This window comes from Mus musculus, chromosome 12, assembly GCF_000001635.26.
Source record: "Mus musculus strain C57BL/6J chromosome 12, GRCm38.p6 C57BL/6J".
Taxonomy (NCBI): Eukaryota; Metazoa; Chordata; class Mammalia; order Rodentia; family Muridae; genus Mus; species Mus musculus.
The window spans coordinates 56,541,620-56,559,569 of record NC_000078.6 but is presented as its reverse complement, the minus strand read 5'-3'; the positions used below and the strand labels follow the sequence as shown (position 1 = coordinate 56,559,569).

General features: G+C 41.5%; 1 long non-coding RNA gene and 1 other non-coding gene across 3 annotated transcripts in view; both read right to left on the bottom strand.

Annotated features, from left to right (window-relative positions):
- Positions 1-17,950, bottom strand: part of Gm26973 — a 90,578-nt gene that overhangs the window by 68,198 nt on the left and 4,430 nt on the right. The gene's annotated exons all lie outside the window — the stretch shown is intronic.
- On the bottom strand, positions 7,980-8,111 carry Gm25760. Its single transcript, XR_003950345.1, has one exon. It is a non-coding gene; the product is annotated as a small nucleolar RNA SNORA17 (small nucleolar RNA).

Here is a 17,950-nt window from a genome sequence, read left to right as displayed (position 1 = left end):
GGGACTCATGGCTCTAGCTGCATAGGTAGCAGTGGAATGCCTAGTCAGTCATCAATGGAAGGAGAGGCCCTTGGTCCTGTAAAGGTTATATGCCCCAGTATAGGGGAATGCCGGATCCAGGAAGCAGAAGTGGGTGAGTTTATGAGCAGGGGGAAGTGACAGGGGGTTTTCAGAGGGGAAACTAGGAAAGGGGATAACATTTGAAATTTAAAGATAATATCCAATAAAAGTAAGTAAAGATCAAAAACAAGCAAACAAACAAAGAAGGAAAGAAAAGTACAGTCAATTTATGAATAACTTCTTTATATCAAAAGAAACAAGTTAATAGGGCATGGTTAGTCCCACCTGAAATCCCAGAATATGGGAGGCAGGAGAACTTGTGGCCAGACTGGGCTGCATAAAAACCTAAGGCCAACCTAGGCTATGTAGTAAAGCCTTGTTTCAAAAAGCCACAGCTAGGCCTAGTTGCACAGTCCAGCAACCCCAGCTACTCTGGAGACGGAAACAGGAGTATTATTAAATTCAAGGTCTATCTGAACTGCAGGGTGAGTTCAAAGCCAGAGCACACAATTCAGTAGACCCTGCCTCGGACTAGACAGTGAAAAGAAGCTGAAGCTGGACAAATCATGCTTTGCACAGTGTTTGTGTATCTTAACATAAGGCTTCAGGTTCAAAGCCCAGCAACATAAAAAGTGTCTTAACATGCTAATGTTTACAGTTATCACAACTATCATTCATGCTATAATTTGATTCAAGAGCATACAGGGAAAGGGTATTCACAATAAGCTTTGTTTGCTCTATCACTCTTGCTGGCACCAGCAACATTTCTTTGAAGCTATTCATCATCCATGTTTTTATAATCTTATAGATCCCTAAGTGAAGAGGGACATAGGTTTCTCTCTGGCAGTGAAAGGTTCTGAAGAGTGACAAGGCTCCAGATGCTTGCTCCACGATTCACAAAATGTCCTGGTGATAGTCCCCAGACTCGATGCATATCATATACTCTGAGATGCTCCTCAGAGCCTTCCAGTTTGATCTTTTAATGGCCACAATTTTCCTCTATATTGTATAGATGTCAATCTACCACTCTCTTACAATTAATATTTTATCCCTCCGAGTAATTATCTTATTGCTTTATAGACAACGACCTAAAGGTTTCTAGATTGTGTATGTATGTATGTTTACATATGTGCACAGGTGTGCTTACACACAATGGAAGCCAGACAATGACACTGAATATCTTTCTTTCTCTTCCTCTTTCTCTTTCTCTTCCTCTTCCTCTTCCTCTTTCTTCCTTCCTTTCCTCCCTTCCTTCCTTCCTTCCTTCCTTCCTTCCTTTCTTTCTTTCTTTCTTTCTTTCTTTCTTTCTTTCTTTCTTTCTTTCTTTCTTTCTTTCTTTCTTTCTTTCTGTTTTTCTTTTATTTTTCAAGACAGGGTTTCTCTGTGTAGCCCTGGCTTACCTGAAACTCTCTGTGTAGACCAGGATAGCCTTGAACTCAGGGATCAGCCTGCCTCTGCCTCCTGAATGCTAGAATTAAAGGCATGCGCCATCACTGCCTGGCCCTTAATGTCTTTCTTAATTGTTGTCCACCTCCTATTTTTGAGACAGGACCTCTCACTGAGCCAGAAGTTCACTGTTCAGCTAAACTGCTTGGCCAGTGAGGCCCTGTCTTTCCCTATCTAAATTACCCAAATACTGGGATTACAAATTAGCATCTCTATGCTGGCTTTATCATGGTTGTTGTGGGTCTAAGCTTTGGTCCGAATGCTTGCACAATATATACTTTATCCCTGCATCACCTCCCTCCCTAGCTCTGGAATTTCTTTACACCTAAAAAACATTTCATATTTAGCAAAACACTCCAAATGCAATAATACATTACTTATTTTGATTCTATGGACAAGCCAAACAGTTCCTTTCCTTGTTTCCTGGGACACATAATATGCCATTATCTTTAGCTGGATTGTCAGCTGGACTGAAAGATGCACAATGACCTTATTTGTGTGTCTAGTAGTTGGTCCAGGCTGTCAGATAAGGGGATGTGTAGCCTCTCATCCTTCAGTAGATTACAATGGATTCTTATTTTTGTTACTGTTCCAAGAGAGGACCTTCTTCCATAAATTATGGCTTCCATCAAATTCTGCCAGTCACTACAGAGCCCTGCTGACTGACTGAGTTGGGGAAAGACTATATTTTTCCAGTGGAAGATGCTGCCAGAGCTGTGCAATGCTTTTACCCCTACTATCCACCTCTGCATCATTACTTACATCCCTCTTACAAACATCCAGTGCTGATCTCCTCCCAAGCTCTCTGAAAGTTTGATGGAGCTCAAATACCTGCTTCAATACCTCACGTGGATATGGACAAAGGTCCTTCTATGTGGCAGCCGCTATCTAATAATCAATCAATCAACTAAAACAAATCAAGCAAACACCTTCAACAAACCCCATAGGAAATAATTGGGGAGGGTATGTTTTCTGTTTTGACTCTTCAGTTCTGCCCTCATAAATTGACTGAGGTGTGATAAATCAAAAGCACTTCGTGGATAGTTCTAGCCCATGAGCTACGTTCCTGAGCCTTAAACTAGAGGAGGCCTGAGCTGTCCCACCAGCAGTGTGTACCAGCTGTGTGCCACAGTACTGATGACCCATCATCCCGAGTCCAGCTAAGTCTATTGTTGACTTAATCTAAGGGAAATCAGCAGAGGGGAAAATGCCCAGATAACAATAATACAGGCATGAGTTTTGAGTTGTCAGTCAGAGTCTCCTAAATGCTAAAGACTGTTGATGTAGCTGTAGCTGTAGCTGTAGCTGTAGCTGTAGCTGTTGCTGTTGCTGCTGCTGCTGCTGTTGCTGTTGCTGTTGCTGTTGCTGTTGCTGCTGCTGCTGCTGCTGCTGCTGCTGCTGCTGTTGCTGCTGCTGCTGCTGTTGCTGCTGCTGCTGCTGCTGCTGTTGCTGTTGCTGTTGCTGTTGCTGTTGCTGTTGCTGTTCCTGTTCCTGTTCCTGTTCCTGTTCCTGTTGGTTGCCTCACAGAGGTGGAAGGTAACTCCATATTGCTGAAGACATTATATATTTCAGGCACAGGACCCAGACAACCTAAGCTGGACCTGAGTTGAATCCCTCCTCCCTGAGCACTAGCTCCCACGGTACCAGAATATGCTTCCAAGGGAGGAAAGCAAACAGCAGTCCTCCCGAGCCTGTGAGCCACAATGGTCAGCATGGCACAATAACTCTACAGGAGCAATAACACCATTCATACCTTAGAGGAAGCCAACAACTCTCTAACCTGAGGCCTGCACAAGAGGGAAGCCTAGTTAATTACCCATGGCTGGCGAAGCCACAGCTCTTGAAGGAGAACCTACAGCTGCCACTTTACTAACCTAGCTAGTAGTTAGCCCTGACATTATATAGAGCAGGCAACATGTAATTAGTAACACACACATACGTGTGTGTGTGTGTGTGTGTGTGTGTGTGTGTGTGTGTGTGTGTAGCAACAATTAAAGAAAATGAGGCAATGAAAATGGGGGTGATACATAGGAGGTGTTGGAAGAAGGAAAGGGAAGAGGAGAAAGACGTAATTATAATTTCAAAAAAGTAAAAAGTATTTAAAAGGAATCTCTGGTACAAGTACTAGCATAGTTTTGTTCATTTTCAGCTATCTTTTATCGATTGTTTTCTGCATACACAGAAATAAAACAGTCAACAGCACAAATTGCTTGAAGGAAAAGCAAACTGTACTTCTGTAATCCGTTTACATTGTATGTGAACATGGTGACTCACAACCATCTGTAACTCCTGTTCCAGGGCATCCAGTGCCCTCTTCTGGCCTCCATGGCATTACATGGTGCCATGCGTATATGCAAAGAAAATATCCATATATGTTAAAATGTTTTTTAAAAAAGAAAGTAAACTACAGTAAACTAAAGATGCTCCTTCTTTTTAAGATTTATTTATTCATTTTATGTATGCCAGTACACTGTCACTGTCTACAAACACACAAGAAGAGGGCATCAGATCCCATTCAAGATGGTTGTAAGGCAACAATTGGTTGCTGGGATTTGAACTCAGGACCTTTGCAAGAGCAGTCAGTGCTCTTAACCGCTGAGCCATCTCTCCAGCCCAAGATGCTCTTTTTGTTTTTCCCGAGATAAGATTTTTCTGTGAAACAGTACTGATTTGAAATTCACTTTGTAGACCAGACTGGCCTCAAACTCTCAGAGATCCACCTGCCTCTTCCTCCAGAGTGCTGGGATTAAAGGCGTGTGCCACCACACCTAGCTCTAAAGATGAGTATTTTAATGCCAGATACCATTTGTAGGAAGAGTGACAGAAATGGCAATACAACATTAAACATAAGTCTTTAAATTCTCAAGTAATAAAATACGGCTGAAGAGAGAAAGAAAAAAAGAAGAGAAAAATATTAGGTGAATGCTAGTTTGGTAATATTTAAAATTACCATAAATACAGCCAGGGCTGAGATGTAGGTTAGTGATAGAACATTTACTTAGCAACTACAGAGCCCTGGGTTCAATGATTTGCACTATAAGGCAAAAAAGTCCAAATATATGTATGTGTGTGTGTGTGTGTGTGTGTGTGTGTATATATATATATATATATATATTCATTCACATATACATGCATATACCTATACATATTAAACATTTATACCATATACTTACATATTATATATACATATAATATATTCATGTAAATATATATTTGGATATATATATTTGGAATATATATGATATATATATATATCACACCTTGTCATGGTCAAATCTCTTAAAATCTGTTTGAGCCAAGAAAATACCTTTGTTTAACAGTAGTAATTAAGATATTTGTGCCAGCAGTAATAATAATCTTGATTGAGTACTGGAAGCAAATTGTGAGTGGGAAACTCCTTTCTGGTGTGTAATAATACAAAGTGTAAAGCTGCCTGTCAGCTATGTGCTTTCAATCATTAGCTGATGCCCTACATGCTGCTGCAGGGGTGTGCCTGCTTTTATTCTTTTCCACTCTGCTTCTCAGATCGGATGCTTTCTATTGATCTGTTTTCAAGCTGTTCTGCTGTTTCCAATTTTCTCTTTAGCTCATACAGTGATTTATCTTTTTCATGTAAGATGTTACAGTTGTTTAGTTCCCAAATTTCCACTTGCTTTTTTAAAACACGTACTATTTACTTGAAAATATTCCCTATTTGTTTAGTTGCTGTTGAAATATTTTCTCTTTGGATATAAATATTTAAGAAGGGGCTGGAATTAGAAGGAAGGAAAGAGAGAGGAACACATTTAAATACACTTTCTTACCATTTCCAAACCTTGGTGACCTTGAAGTATATTTTGATTAATTGTATTCTCTTAAGAATTATTTCATGTTTTGTATCCCAGTATTTTTATTACAGCATGCCATTATGATGAATATATTTTAGAATGCCTGAATTCGTCTATTCTAGGACTTTGGATAGTCTTTCTGCCTCCAACTATAACATTTGATATTTCACATAAAAGCATTGGCCCTTTGGCTTGTCTTCCATGTGTTCTGTGCTGGGCCCTGCATATGAGATAGCTTGTGGCACTAATTCTCAACTAGTGAATACTTCTTCTATTCGTCGTTATGCCTGCTTTGAACAACTTTCTGGTGCCTTCAACTAATGACAGGAGTGTGTGTGTGTGTGTGTGTGTGTGTGTGTGTGTGTGTGTGTGTGTTCCCTAGGCTATGTAACTGTTATCTTGGATGGGCCTAGCCTGGTATAAGGTGGGTTTTATTCTGTAGTCAGAGCCTCCACTCAAACATATGCACTTAGAAAGTGTTTGGTGCTTCTTGTGCACTCTGAAGCTTGAGAACTGCTGTGTTAGACAAACTTCTGTGTTTAACTTTGTCTTTTGAGAAGTTGTTCTCCTTAGTCCAAAGAAGCTCAGCTCTTCAAGTACATTAGTCAGTCTCCTTTAAAGCTGTAAGAAAGTACTATAAGCCTAGTGGCAATATTTTCCCCAGAGTGAGTTTGTTCAATGCTATTTCCACAAAGTGACTGGCAATTGTTAGTTGAAACTCAGGGAAACATTGTAACAGAGTGGAAATAGCAGTGCTAGCCCATAGTACATTGGCTTTACATGTGGTAATGTAGAAATCCAGTAGCATAAAAATACCTAGATGACTCCTTAAAATGGTAATGAAATTTGTGTATATAATTTGATAGAGCAATTTTATACACATTACAGTTTAAGAATTGGGCTAGAAGAAGGGGGGAGCAGTACAAAAGTCTGAGTTGTAAGTGGATTTCAAATTATCTTTCTGTCAGATAACTCTCCAGTTCTGAGATGTGAATGGTGGAAAGGCAAAGATTGCTCTTTGCTTGTTTGGTTTGTTTTTTGCAGCATGATCACCCTCTACAACTAAGGCTTGTCAGCCCTCCTGCTTCACCCTCCCAACTTCTGGGATTACAAGCCATACCCAGCTGAAAGTTCTTTAATGTGACTCTTCAGTTAGGTCGTGATTTCTCTTCTATTTTAGAATTCTTGTTCACAACAAAAACTTGCTCTGATACTTATTAGCTATGTAATATCCATCAATCTGGGTCTTGGTTTCATCTATAAAACCTGGGAAAATGGGCCAATGAGATGGCTCAGTGGTTCAGAGCATGTTCTGTTTTTGCACTCCCCTCATACCTGCCCTCTGCCCTTGTGACCTCTCCTCCAATAGGGAAAAGAATCCCATTGTGAAGCTGTAGTGTGTCACAGTGTGTCCCACAGTATACACTTTTGTCCACACTTCTTTGCTTGCAAATGCTCATTGGTCTGGTATGAGGATTCTGGCTTTTGCTACACTATCAATACTGGATCCTTACTGGAACTCCCCTCAGATATCCCGTTGGTGCCCTGTGTCAGGGAGATCCTGTAGTTTTCGATCTGTAAATCTGGCCCCTTCACACACGCCAGCAGTTCATCCACAGGGTAGATGTTGAAGTGGGCCAATTCAAACTCCTGAAACTAGGCCAGAAGGGTATGTGAGCTGGTTATATATGGGCTCTCCTGCTCTCATGACCTTGGGGCCAGCTCACCAGCAATCCCTGCTACCAGTCTCCCTTTCTGTCCAAGTAAGGTGCTGGGTCCACTCTCCCAAGTGAAAAGGGTGGGGTTACATCTCTCCCTTGCCCATGTCACCACAAGGCAAACAAGTAGAGGGGACAACTCTCCCATGCTCATACCCTCAGGGCCAGCTTACTCATGTCCCCACCACCAAAGTCAACTCTACTGTGCTGCTCAGGCAAAGTGCAGGGTCCACTTTCTCAAGTACTGCAGCTGTTGAGGGGCAGGGCCAGCTCTCCCATTCTCACAACCCCAGGGCCACTTCTTCCTCAATGCCCAGGTGAGGGTTGGGGCCATTTCTTCACAGCCTTCAGATATTAACCCATCCTAAGGCAGCAGACCAGATCAGTGGTCTGTTGTCACCTAACCTTTGGTGACAACAGACCACTGATGTTTCAGGGCCATGGACCCAGATATGGCCCACAGCACAGGCCAGGACCCCACCATGGTCCCAGTGGCATCACTGGCCACTCACATCAGGCTGTTCCTCACTACCGTCAAGTCTCCAGTTCTGCCTGTCTTCATTGTGCCCACATCCTTCTATTTGTCTTTCTCTTCCATTTCTTCACTGCTTATCTGCCCCTCTTATAGGGAACCAGGGTCTCTGAGTGTCTGGGGGTTTCTCAGGAGTGGTCTCAAGAGTGTTACACCCTGATCGTGCATTATGGCACCAGGAAGGGGTCATCTTGGGGATGGTCTGCCCCCAGCCCCATGTATGTGCCTGACTGGTGGTCATCCCAGGCCAGCTCCCTGTCCAGGCCAGACTGGCAGTCATCTCATGTGGGTCCCAGGCAGGATTCTTCTAGTCTTCAGCTTGCTCGCAGGCCTGGGAGCTATAGGGGCCCATGCAGCATGGGACTGGGGGTTATCTCAGGCTCGCTTTTCTCAGGGAGTGTTAGGCTACTAATCATTCAGATGCTCGAAGGTCAGAACACTGAGTATAGACATAGCCTCTCTCTACTCTGCCACCCACTGACGTACAGGTGACCCAGCAGTCACACCTGCAATGCCTTTAGGAGCAAGCACAAACTTTTCAGTTAGGCATTGGTGATACAAGCCTATAATTTTAGTGCTCACAAGGCTGAGAAGAAGAGCTTAAGGTTGGGCTACATAGTGAGAATATGTCTTGAAACACAAAACAGTGTTGAGGAGATGATCCAGTGAGTAAGGATGTTAAAAGAATGCTTGTTATACAAAGCTGATGATCTCACATTGATCCCTGGAATCCATGGTAGTGGCAGATTTCCAAGACAGACAGACAGACAGACAGACAGACAGACAGACAGACACACACACACACACACACACACACACACACACACACACAATATTAAATAATTTTTATATCGAAGTCTGGATGGAGTTCGTGGAGACTCTAGTAAGCCTTTCACAATACTCCTTGATCTTACACATCCCTGGAGTCAGTGGAAACCAGAAGACAATGGAACATCCTTAAGGTGCTGAAAGGAAAATTATGCTGTCACCCATTGTGGTGAATTGAAGATATTTGACCCAGGGAGTAGCACTATTAAGAGGTGTGACCTTGTTAGAAAAGGTGTGGCCTCATTAGAAGTATGTCACTGGGGGTCTGGATTTTAAGACCCTCCTTCTAGCTGCCTAGAAGCCAGTCTTCTCCTGATTGCCTTCAGATGAAGATGTAGAACTCTCAGCTCCTCCTGCACCAGGTCTGCCTGGATGCTGCCATGTTCCTGCCTTGATGGTAATGGGCTGAACCTCTGAACCTATAAGCCATCCCCAATTAAATGCTGTCCTTATAAGAGTTGCCTTGGTCATGGTGCTTGTTCACAGCAGTAAAATCCTAACCAAGACACCTATAGTCCTATACCTAGTGAACACGTCTTTGAAAAATAAAGATGAAATAAAAACATTTTCAGATGTGCAAAGTCTGAAAGTGCAGGAGCTGCTGGCTGCAGGGAAGGGAGGATCAGGTAGGTCACCCATGCTCTAGTGGGTGGCCCTGCACTCTGCATATGACCAGCCCTTATTGGACTAAAGGGTTCTTTAAAAAAAAAATGTAAAAGACATAAGTGGATCCTCACAGTCAGCTATTGGATGGATCACAGGGCCCCCAATGGAGGAGCTAGAGAAAGTATCCAAGGAGCTAAAGAGATCTGCAACCCTGTAGGTACAACAACATTATGAACTAACCAGTACCCCGGAGCTCCTGACTCTAGCTGCATATGTATCAAAAGATGACCTAGTCGGCCATCACTGGAAAGAGGCCCATTGGACATGCAAACTTTATATGCCCCAGTACAGGGGAACGCCAGGGCCAAAAAAATGGGAATGGGTGGGTAGGGAAGTGGGGGGGAGGGTATGGGGAACTTTTGGAATAGCATTGGAAATGTAATTGGGAAAAAAAAATTAAAAAAAATGTAAAAGAAGTGGTGTTTTCCTCTAATCTCAACACTTGGGAGGCATGGACTGGCATAGCTCTATTATTTAGAGGCCAACCTGGTCTACCCAGTGAGTTGGAGGCCAGCCATAACTACTGAGTGATACTCTGTGTCAAAAATTTAAAAAGTATGAAAGTGCAAGGGACATGTTTCTGGGTGGAATGAGAGAGTTGGCAGGGAGAGTTGGGGGGTATTATTAAAACACTTTGTTTGGAAATCTCAACAAATAGATAAAATATTAATAACTATCAGATCATGAGATTAAGTAATAAGCTCCATCTCACACACACACACACACACATGCACACACACATGCACACGCACACACACATGCACACGCACACACACACACAGAATTATTACTTATTTTAGATACAGGGTCTTACTATGGAGCCCAAGTTGGCTTAGAACTTGCCATCTTCCTGCCTAAGGCTTACAATGTTGAGATTATAGTCATGCACCATAGAAACCAGCTGTGTATTTTGCTAAGATAACACTAATTTCCAGGATTGAATCAAGGTACAGCAAGAACACTTATAAATACACACTTATAAAATAATATATAGGACAAGTGGTAGTGGCACACACTTTTAATTCCAGCACTCAGGAGGCAGAGGCAGAAGGATTTCTGAGTTCAAGGCCAACCTGGTCTACAGTGCAAATTCCAAGACAGCCAGGGATTGAAAGAAACAAAATAAATTAATAAATTGGTAATTAATAATAATAAATTAATTGTACAAGTTACATATACTTATTTATGAATTTATATATTTACAAAATATGCTTTATCTAAATGTTTTTAATGTAGAATTTTAAAGAGAAATCTAAAAAATCTAAAAATGTAGAAAAATTCTTTTCTCTTTCGTTTTGGTGTAAAATAAGGAATACCTTTGTTTTACAAAGCTAGAAGGGATTTTGAAGTTTTCCAGTGAGAAACTTATCTAATAATTTCATGTTGACCCTTTTTGGCCTCAATTCAGCCATAGGTAGAATTACTAGATTGAAATCCATCATCTCTTCTAGAACATAGTGTGATCTACTTCTAATTTAAACGTGGCTTTTGCTGCCACAGCCTGCTTGAACCAGAATACCAGAGAGGAACATTGGCACACTGAGAGAAGGCATGGAGAGGACAGACAGAGTGATGGAGAGGACAGACAGAGAGGACCAGCAGCCTCTTCTCCATTTGCATTCTCATCTCCTTTCTCTTTGGGGCAATAGCGCAGCCACGTGTGGAGGACAGTACAGAGGTGACCGAGGGCACTCTTGCAGGGCTAACAGATGACCCAGATAACACTGCCTTCCTTCTCACTGATCTCAGCATTGTGCTTGGGAACCCACAGAAAAACTCTCAAAAGTAATTCTTCTAGGAGAAAGAAAATAGCTCTAACAAGAAAATAAGGGCTTACAACAGGAATGGAAATTCAGGACATAGTGACTAAGTTATGTGATATAAAAGACTCGAGTGCTTAGAAATCCTTGAGAGGTAAGTGTGGGGGCTGGTGAGATGGCTCAGTGGTTAAGACTGGTTTCTGGTCTTACCAAGGATCCCAGTTCAGTTCCCAGAGCCCATGTCCAATGGCTCACAACCACCTGCATCAGGAAAACGGGTTCCCTCTCCCAGACTGTGGGAGCTTGAGCTCACATGCACACACCACCACACAGACATATGCATATGCACACAGTAAATATGGAGTGGTATTTTTGTGTAGATATAAAAATAAAACAAACCTTTAGAAAAGAAACACAAAAAGGCTAACTGTGGAAAATAAAGGTGATAAATATGTGCTGTAGAGTTTATATTTAGAAGTATGATATATGACATCAATAATATAAAAAAAAATGGAAGGGAGAAGATGGAGGTGCGTGGTTGCCAGGTTCTAGTACGACACGGAGAGGTATAGTACTTGGAGGTAGACTATGACAAACTCAATATCAAAGCAACCACAAAAATAGCAAAGTTAGAATTTGTGTTTTTGTTTATTTGTTTCTTATATTATTTTGTTTGTGTTTGTGATAAGGTTTTACTATGTAGACCAGGCTGGTCTTAAGCTTACAGATTGGCCTGTCTCTCTTCAGAGTGTGGACTTTAAAGGTGTGTGTCCTAAACTAGACTAAGAATTTTTGCAGAAGCTAAAAGAAATTGCAGGAAACTATCTTTTAAAAATATCTTTTTTTTTTAAATAGTGACAAGACAAGAGAAGCTAGGTGGTGTCTCAGATAAAATAGAGACAGCAAGATGGCAGGTTTCAACCCAACAGTACCAGTGCTGAGGATGTAGCTCCGTGGTAGAGCCTTTGCCTAGCACATCCAAGGCCCTAGGTACACAGCACCTCCCCCTACAAATGCACACTAAGCCTAATCACATAAACAAAACTGCTCTAAGCATTCCAATCACAGGTATACAGGCGAAGACTGCCAAGGAGACAAAATAAATAAGTAAAAGCAAAGTTCAGCTATATGCTACTCGCAAGAACCCACACCAATTATACAGACGTGGATGGTCTAAAAATAAAAGGAGGAAGAAATATATTCCAGTCTAAAAGTAAAAAAGAACTCTATATTCATAGTTACAAAGAGAAAAGACTTCTGAAAGCGGTAAGCCAGAAGAGAGAAAAGCAGCATCATTCCACAGCAATAGAACCCAGAATTCAAGAGGCCCCGGCAATTCTAAATGTTTATAAGACCCATGAAAGAACTACAAAATAGACAGAGCCGGCTCTGTTAGAACCACAAGACCAGAGGAGAAGCTCACAATTACAGCTGAGGATTTCTACGTCCCTCTCAATAACTCATGAAACAAGTGGGCAGAATTACAGCAAGTGTCTGAAAGTCTTGAATAACTTGGGAAGCAAGCTGACCCAAATGACAGTTATAGAACACTCTGTACCACAACAGCAGTGTAAACGTGCTATGCAAATGCATGGACACGTCTCCCCAAGATAGGCCATATTCTGGGACATTGAACAAATCCCCTGCAAATTTGAAAAGATTCTGGTCAGACCAAAAAAAAAAAAAAAAATAAGCTCTCTGATCACAATAAAATCAAATTAATGATTAATAGTCACAGCATCTCTGGAAAGTCCACAGATGTTTAAAAATTAAGGAGTCTCAAATCACATAAATTATGTCAAAAGACTTCAGAGAAAGCAGATCCCAGCACTCAGTAGGCTAAGAAAGTAAAAGCACAGGTTTAATGCCAGTATAGACTCTACAGCTAGATCTGGCTAAAAAAATAATGAAGATGAATCCCAGGGATTTTTAGTTTTGTGGCAACAGTAAGATTAGAAGTCTAAGGTATAAAGGTATATTTTTGTTTATTGTTTGAGAAACATATGTATGCAGTGTATTTTGATCAATTACCCCTACACCTTTCCCTCCAACTCATCCTATACTCAATGATCGCAGATTAATTCATTCATGCATCATTCACTCATTCATCCATCCATTCATGTATTCATTTATTTGTTCAAGTACTTCTTGAACAACACTCCCCAAGTTCTGAATATCAACTTTAGTGCAGAATTACAGAATGGAGCATGCTAGCCTCTTAAAACACGTTTCTCAAGATTAAAGTTCTTCTTAATTTATTTATTAAAAGTGATAGGAATGGAGAGATGGCTCAGAGGTTAAGAGCACTGACTGCTCTTCCAGAGGTCCTGAGTTCAATCCCCAGCAACCACATGGTGCTCACAACCATCTGTAATGGGATCATCTGTAATGCTCTCTTTTGCTGTGTCTGAAGACAGCTACAGTGTACTCATATATATAAAATAAATATTTTTAAAAAAATTATAGAGAGACCCCACATATTAAGATGTATGGGATGCAGCTAAAGTTGTGCTCAGATGAAAAGTTGTACCACTCACTGATGGTACAGAAGAGAAAAAAACCTTCACCAGCTGACATGATCCCGTAACCCAGCACTTGGGAAGAGAGGCCAAGGAGCACAAGTTTGAAGACAGGTGTGGCTGCTTAGTGAGATTCTGTCTTGAGGAAGAAGGCTGGGGAAAAGGCTGGGGGTTGGGGAGATCTTTTAGTGAGCTCACATGCGACCTCAAGAAAGATCCTAACCAATCAGCAGAGCCTATGTCTGCTACCTTAAGAGTAGTTACAAAAGGGAGTTTTGCAGGTAAAGAAAGCATCTTTTGTTGAGGCTGTCTTCCTACGTTGGTCCTCAATACCACCAAAAGCATCTTTCGAGAGAGAGACACAGAAAGGCATAGGTGACATTATGTAAAACTGGCCACAGATTGGAGAAATGAAGTCACAAACCAATGAAGAGCAAACGTGAGAAGGGACCACCAAGGAAACATCCCAGGGCCTGTGAAGAGTGTGCAACCTGCTGACACGTTCACTTCAGACGCTGGCTCCCAGGCCGGGGAGAAGATGAACTGTGTTCTTTTAACACTTCAAGATTGTTCTAACCTGTTACAGCAGCCTTAGAAAACTAGTATCCCTTCAAGTGAGTTGTCTTACCTTCTGCTCAGAAATGAACAAGAACATTTTGGTATAGCTATAAAAGAGAAATGTGGCACCTGAGAGATGGCTTAACAGTGAAGAGAACTGGCTGCTCTTCCAAGGGACCCAGGTTCAATTGTCAGCAACCACCTGGCAGCTCACTCCTATTTGTAACACCAGTTCCAAGGTGTTTGATACCCTCTTCTGGTCTCTGTGAGGAACAGACACACATGAGGTACATAGACAAGCATACAGGCAAAACACACACATACATATTAAATTTTAAATTTAAAAAGTAATAGTACTCAAGAATCAGAAGAAAATCTTCTTTAAGCATAAAAATTGATATGCAAAAATATTGGTAATCATTATAATAAATGAATAAAAGACAAAATAGTTTGATTTCATTTGTGGAAAAATCCTAAAAAGTTACACACTGTACTATACAGTGTGTGTATATTACACCACGGTAATTGCCTAGCGACAGGGATGAGAACATAGAAGAAGAGGAGATATATATTATAAAGGGACATAAAAACCTCTGGGCATTGGTTATTATGTTTATTTTCTTACTTGTGGACATATTTTCATAGATGTACATGAAGGTCAAAACTTACTTAATTTTATACCTAAAAATATAGGCATCTTAACACGCATTCATTATAGTCCGATAAAGCTGAACAAAGTGTGGGCAGGTTAGGTCATCTACGGAATAGGTTAAGGAAAGATAAGATGGAGATGGGGGATTTGTCTGTGGGCCTAGGTAGCACTATGATTGTGGAAAGGACTGTGCTCTAAGCTGGAGTAAGCTTTATGGCTAAAACAAGAGCTAAAGATGTGGCAACCAGGGATGGATGGTAATGAGTATGGTGGTGAAAGAAGAGAAGCAGTTATGAAGACCTGGGGCTGGATTTAAGAGACATCCAAGATGAAGATTGAGCTGCTATGAGCTGAGCTGTGTACTACTAATGCATGTCTGTTGAAGTCCTAAGCTACTGCCATTGTATTTAAAAGTAAGGTCTTTAGGGTGAGCATTAATCCACATGTTACTATGACTGAATACCTGACGATAGTTATTATAAAAACAACAAAAATGTGTTCCTCAAAGTTCAAGGGGAGATATAACCTATGATCAAGCTGACAGAATCTGATGGAGGCCTTTCCGTTGCGCCCTCTGGAGGAGATGAATGCTTGGTGCCAACACCATAGAGAAACATAGGGGCAAGCTGCCAGATGACCTATGGCATCTGTGTTGTAAGGGACTAAAGCCCACTAAGCAGGAAGAAGCCATTTTAGCCAAATACACTCTTGAAGACATCATCTTTTAATCCTCTAATATTGATGATATCTGGAGTTTAGAAGGGATACTTTCAAAGTGCAGCAAGATGAAATAAAATCATGAGCGCGGAACCGGAACCTAACAGAATAAAGCCATGGTCTTATAAAAAGGTGTGTCTCTCAGAGCTGTAGCAATGGCTCACCCACTAAGAACACTGGCTGCTCTACTAGACCACCTCGTTCTGTTTCCAGCACTCTCAATAATGGTCAACAACCTTCTGTAACTCCAGTTCCAGGGGATCTGACACCCTCTTCTGTCCTTCACAGGCAGTGCAGGCATTTGGTACAGAGACCGACTGTCATACAGACTAAACACCAATACACATAAAATAAAGATGAATAAACCTCAGAAATGTATCTTTCATTATTGTGCAGAAGGTGATCATCTACAAACCAGAGAGAATCCTCAACAGAAAAGAAATCCTGCTGGACCTTCATCTTGAAAGTGAGGAAGATGGAATAGCAGGTAAGAGCACTTGCTGCTGTTGCTGAGGACCCAAATTAGGTTCCCAGCACCCACATGACAACTCACAATTAATTGTATCTGACTCCAGTTCCATATATCTTTCTTGACCATTGCAGGGCACAAATGTAGTGCACATACATACATACATACATACATACATACATACAAGCAAAACACTCACGCAAAACTACACAAATAAATAAATACTTTAAAAAATTGTGGTGTAAGACACCCAGTCTGACCTTTTGTTACAGCAACCCAAGCTGATTATTAGGAGAGTTTATTGGAGGAGTCAGATAATGGGAGCAAAGACCGTTAGGATATACTAATGGTGTTACTAAATTATAAGCACAAGCAAGCATCAATCAGCAAGACAGCCTTCCTAAGTTCAAACTGGAATGAGTCAAGCGTAATAGACATACACAATAGAAGAAGCAGTTTCAGGCTGGAGAGATGGCTCAGTGGTTAAGAGCACTGACTGCTCTTCCAGAGGTCCTGAGTTCAATCCCCAGCTACCACGTGGTGGCTCACAACCATCTGTAATGGAATCCAATGCCATCTTCTGGTGTGTCTGGAGATAGCTACATACAATGTACTCATATACAGAAAATAAATCTTTTAGAAGAAGAAGAAGAAGAAGAAGAAGAAGAAGAAGAAGAAGAAGAAGAAGAAGAAGAAGAAGAAGAAGAAGAAGAAGAAGAAGAAGAAGAAGAAGAAGAAGAAGAAACCGTCTGGAAAGTGGAAGGTAAATCAGAAGTTTGATTGGAAATATGAATTTCAGAACTTTTCAGAAATGATTGCTGGGCCATGGGGATAAATATTTAAGACAGGAGTCCAACAATGGATCCTGAGAAGAAATGACAGGAGACAGAAGAAGGGGAGCAGAGTGGTGACTTTGAAAGGATAAAGTCTCTACTGAGTTTCAAGGTAAGCCCTTAGTTGTAAGCCCTGTACCTGTTGAAAGCATTGTATATAGTTACATACTTTCAATATACAATGGCACAAAGTAAACATTTCCTTCCAGAAGGGAAAAATGCAGGCATAGGAAGAGAAGACCAAAGCAGAACAAGACTAAAGACCAGCAAGGCAAGCAACCCATGCTGGATGTCCAGCATCTAGGGGGTGTACTACAAGCATTGTTTAAGTTCCAATAGGCTGGGCAGCCCCACCCATATTCCCTACGATTTATAGCACAGATGCTATAGAGGCTTGGGGGCAGCTCTTCTTGTTACCTCTAGCTTCCTTGATAGATGTCCATGGCCTCTGCAATATAGTCTCCATTGCAACTTCGACATCACCCTCAACTCCACACCTGAGCTCCAGGCAGTCCTCTCTGCATGCTACCTACTCTCTAGATTCATCCACTTTGTTGTTTCCTGAGCCTAGCCAGCCTCTGTAGACCAGAACCCTTGCATTCACCATGCTTGCACACCCAGCACTGTATGGATGGTGTTATGGTCTGCTACCAGATTGAGAAGTAACCAAGCCCCCTTTCCCACGGTTGCAATGGCCTCTGAGTACCTCCACATGTGGATGTGGCTCACCTTAGGGAAACCCTTTCCCAGAAAGCTCTTGTCCAGAACAGCATTCCAGAACTCTCTTTTGAAATAAAAGTTTCTCTGGTGACTTCATATTTTTATACCCTGGCGATTTCCGTTGATAGGTCTGACCCCCCCAAAAAAAGACCTTTCCTATTGTCCCAATATGAAATATGTGGCTTCTCTTTCATTTTTTTTGATCACTCCTGCCATATTCTCTACTCTGTCCACCTAAAATGTGCCCTTTTCTTAAGCCTGCTCATTTTCACATATTTCTGAGTTATTTATTGCCCCTGGTTCTCAATGTTAGCCTGACTAAAAAGCAAGCAGAAAATAACTGTGCTCTGGCCTGAAGGATATACTGTCTTAGCCCAATCGAAGAATACACGGTCAATTAGCCCATAGGATTAGCCTATGGATGTGTCTGTAGGTGGTGCCACCCCTGGGCAGGTGGTCTTGGTTCTTACTTAGGTGATGATAATTCTAGAAAGCTTCTAGCTTCAAGAGTTTTGGCAGCTATTCTATTAGAGCGCCCAATGTCAGGCCACTCAGCAAGTACCTCTCGTTTCTTCAGGCTTTGGAAATGCAGAAAGTAAAAGCCACTTCACCACCAAATGCATGTCCACTTGCCCTCAGACTTGA